Genomic DNA, 4,389 nt, shown 5'->3' with positions numbered 1-4,389 from the left:
TTGGATTAGATTGCTGTAAGGTTTACTACTTTTGCTGTTTCTTCAGCTTGTAAACTGCCTTAGGTATACAGTCATACCTTGGGTTAAAGTCGCTTCAGGTTGAGCGTTTTCAGGTTACCCTCCGCGGCAACCCAGAAGTAACGGAACGCGTTACTTCCGGGTTTCGCCACTCGCGCATGCGCAGACGCTCAAAATGACGTCATGCACAGAAGCGGCGAATCGCGATCTGTGCACGCGCAGGCGCAGGTTGCGTTCTGCTCTGGATGCAAACAGGGCTCAGGAATGGATCCCATTCGCATCCAGAGGTACCACTGTAGTAATATAGAAAAGTGGTGTACAAATTAAAAATGAAATTAAATGAAACCTACAGCTGGAAGCAGGGACGCGGGTGGCGCTGTGGGTTAAACCACAGAGCCTAGGACTTGCTAATCAGAAGGTCGGCGGTTCAAATCCCTGTGACGGGGTGAGCTCCCGTTGCTCGGTCCCTGCTCCTGCCAACCTAGCAGTTCGAAAGCACATCAAAGTGCAAGTAGATAAATAGGTACCACTCCAGTGGGAAGATAAACAGCGTTTCCATGCGCTGCTCTGGTTCACCAGAAGCGGCTTAGTCATGTTGGCCACATGACCCGGAAGATGTACGCCGGCTCCTTCGGCCAATAAAGCAAGATGAGCGCCGCAACCCCAGAGTCGGTCACGACTGGACCTAATGGTCAGGGGTCCCTTTACCTTTACCCTACAGCTGGAAGTGAGCAATTTAAGGCAGATGTAAATCTATGGGGATGAGAGGGGGAAGAGCTGCAAGTGGGGCTTATGTGTAGACCTCCAACAGAACTCAGGATCCCACAGAACCTGTTGTCAAAGTAGAGCAGCCCAAATTACCTAGATGCAAGGTCCTTGCATTTGGACCCTGCCTTGATTTCAGACTCCTTTCTTCCACACCCACCCATCCACCCAGGAGCTAAGGCAGCATTGGGTTCAGCAAGATGCACAGAGTCAGCAGAAGAATGCTCATCTGGCAGCAAAGGGGCGTCATAGAATTATAGAATCATAGAGTTGGAAGAGACCACAAGGGCCATCGAGTCCAACCCCCTGCCAAGCAGGAAACTATTAGGGGACTACTCTAGAGAAGGCAGGGAAGACGTATATTCATTGGGACCCAGCAGATAACTCCGCCCCAGGCCCATTCCTTTTTTTTTATTTTTTAAAAGCTTTTATTTATACTTTTCAAATTTATACATTTCATTAATTTTACAATCATTTTAACATTTCAAAGTTTGACTTCCTTCCCCCTCTTTCTGTGGTTCCTTCAATTTATTTTAAAATATCTTCTGCATATCCAAATTCATTTAATTATCTACTTTAAATATATACTCTTATGAAACTGCAGTTTATTACAATAATCCTGCCCATGTTTTTAATCTGTTTGCAATTTATCTGTAAATATTCAACAAACCATTTCCAAGTTTGTTATCTTGATTTTTTTATTCTTCCGGTAAGTTTCACCATTTCTGCATATAAGTTTTTGTATCCATTCCTCCTTTGCTGGGACTTCTGCTTCTTTCCATTTTGGGGCAAGTAGCATTCTTGCTGATGTAGTAGCATACATAAATAAATTACTATACAGTTTCGGTAGTTCTGTCCCTATAATTCCCAAAAGAAAAGCTTCTGGTTTTTTGGTTTGTTTGTTTTTTACAAAGGTTATTTTGAACATCCTTTCTGGTGGGACAGAAGAACAGTTGCCTTAAGGCAGCCAATCCCCAACACAATGTTCTCCAGATGTTGCCAGACTCCAACTCCCATCAGCCCCACCTCAGCAGATGCATACCCAGGCCCTGTTGCATCTTGTATCAGCATCCCCCTGTCCCTTGCGCCCCTAGCAAGGAGATGTATGGGTGTCCACACACCTTGCCCAACCACCCAGAGCAGCAGAGGAGTGGCCCAGGAAGCATGTAGGTGGACTCTTAGCCACTTCAAGCCAGAGTGGAAAATTGTGTTTTTTGTGCCTAGGCTCTTGACAGAGACCAAGCTCCCCAACGCCTAGCTATGCCCCTGCACCTCAGCATGGCCAATGGTCAGGGATGATGGGATCCGTAGTCCAGCCACACCTGGAGGGCTGACAAGCTTATCATCCTTGGGAGATGGAAATAACCATGGAGGGAAGTGACAATAGTTTTTAAGAGTGTTGGTACTAATGTGATATAGCCTTCGTTTTCCAATCTCATTGATCTGCTCCCGCTATTGCCTTCAGTCAGACAGCTTTTTTAATTACTACAAAGGCTGGAATAGGAAGCTGCTCAGACTATTGATCCATCTTGCCTGGTATTGCCTGTTTTGATTGGCAGGGTCTCGGGCTGGGGGTCTTTCCCATTGGTTCCAGCCAGATGCCCTCCAAACCTCTCTGTATGGCTCTCCTAACTCTCCCCAGGCCACACCTTCTTTCTTCAGGCCACACCCCTCACTGGGCCTTGCTTCATACCTCAAATGTATTCTTCCTGGGTGAATGTGTCTGCAGATACTCTCCTACTGTACAAAGGGACGTGGGTGGCACTGTGGTCTAAACCACTGAGCCTCTTGGGCTTGTTGATCAGAAGGTCGGTGGTTCGAATCCCCGCAACGGAGTGAACTCCCGTTGCTCTGTCCCAGCTCCTGCCAACCTAGCAGCTTGAAAGCATGCCAGTGCAAGTAGATAAATAGGTACCGCTGCGGCGGGGAAGTAAATGGCATTTCTATGCGCTCTGGTTTCCGTCCCGGTATTCCGTTGCACTGGAAGTGGTTTAGTCATGCTGGCCACATGACCCAGAAAGCTGTCTGTGGACAAACGATGGCTCCCTTGGCCTGAAAGCGAGATGAGCGCTGCAACCCCATAGTCTCCTTTGACTGGACTTAACCATCCAGGGGACCTTTACCTTTTTACTGTACAAAGGTAGAATTTACATTTGTTGCTTTGCCCACTTTTTGCGGCCCTCAGAAGGTTGTCAAAAAGAGAATGTGGCCCTCAAGCTGGAAAAAACTCCAATAATAATAATAATAATAATAATAATAATAATAATAATAATACAACTGTAGATGCTCCGAGCAGTGTATGGAATTTTCTGCATTAAAAAATGTGCTCTACCACTGATCTATGGTCCTTCCCACAAAAAGAAAAGAGAAAAAATAATGCCCTGCTTGATAAGACATCATAGTGGAACACCAAAACACATTTATGTACCATACTATGGGCAAAAAATGCTCCTTTCGTGCCATTTTCAACTCTCCCTAAAAAGCAATCATTTTGTCTCCAGCCCTTGTGTGCAGTAAATTGTGCTACATAAATAGTAATATGTTTTTAAAAAGATTAAATCCAAGCAGAACATGTTAGAATGACTGGCAGGCAGAGGAAACCCCTATTCAATATTGGATTTCTGTATTTATTCCTTAATGCTGTTAAAAGGCACCTGATGTAAAAGAAATGATTGTTAAGTGTAGCCAGGAGTCTTGAACCTATTCCAGAAAGGCTTTTTGTAGATCTGATAGAAAGTCCCTGTCTCTCCAGATAAGATGGAGTTAACTCGCTGCTCACTTTCTGTGCAACCCTTGATCAGATGTATGCCATTTTCCTTTCAAAGTTACCAACACACTTAAAAAAACACACACACCCTTGCCAGATGTCTCTTTGACCTAGTGTGGTCTACCTTAGTTTACCTTCCACCCCCTTTTAATCTGCTTGTATATGTGATGTATCAAGTCCCAATAGTGTTTCCATAGCTTGGAGATTAAATACAAAATCAAACACAACCATCATCCTGGCCTATTACTATCCTCCTCCCGATTCTCCTCACAACGCAGTTTAATTATTTGAAATGTTACCTGATAAATAGTGTAATCAGAAGAATTCCACCTCCACTTTAACTACTTCCCCATCACATTTTTCTAATTTGGGACAGGTTTTAGATTACGACTTCTAAATTTATGTAAACTTCCAATCAGTGATTAATGTTACAAGCTACAGGCTGTGCCTTAAGGACACTTAAATGGAAAGGTGGGGTGGGGTGGGGGACCACAAACAAGGGTTAGGCTTGTCATGTTCGTGACTTTGGTGATGCAAAGCATAACCTTTGGGGAGGTTTCACATGAAAGGTCATGACCTCTGTAACCTTGCCGGTGAGACTTCAGCATGAATTTTCCAGAAACTGGCCCCCTTCTGTTTGATGGTGTGGGACTAAGGGAGAGAGAGTTAAGCCAAGCTTATCAAATGCTATTTTAAAATGTAATTGAAGCCATAATTAGCATGAACGGTGCAAGCTGAATGAAAAGTCAGCTGTGTGTTCGCCACAGGGACTGCAGATAACTAGTATTAGAGGGGATTCACTGATATTGCAATCACTCTGGAGGTGGGGGATGGGAGAG

At 44.6% G+C, this 4,389-nt stretch overlaps 1 long non-coding RNA gene across 1 annotated transcript; it reads left to right on the top strand.

Moving 5' to 3' along the window:
* Window positions 1-380: 380 nt before the first annotated feature.
* Window positions 381-1,194, top strand: LOC310713549. Its single transcript, XR_014529332.1, has 2 exons — window positions 381-1,028; window positions 1,101-1,194. It is a non-coding gene; the product is annotated as an uncharacterized lncRNA (long non-coding RNA).
* The last annotated feature ends 3,195 nt before the right edge of the window (window positions 1,195-4,389 follow it).

The sequence above is a fragment of the Podarcis liolepis genome, assembly GCF_965112155.1.
Source record: "Podarcis liolepis genome assembly, chromosome: 8".
Lineage (NCBI taxonomy): Eukaryota > Metazoa > Chordata > Lepidosauria > Squamata > Lacertidae > Podarcis > Podarcis liolepis.
Note: the sequence above shows the minus strand (reverse complement) of the source record. Positions and strands in the feature narration are given on the sequence as shown.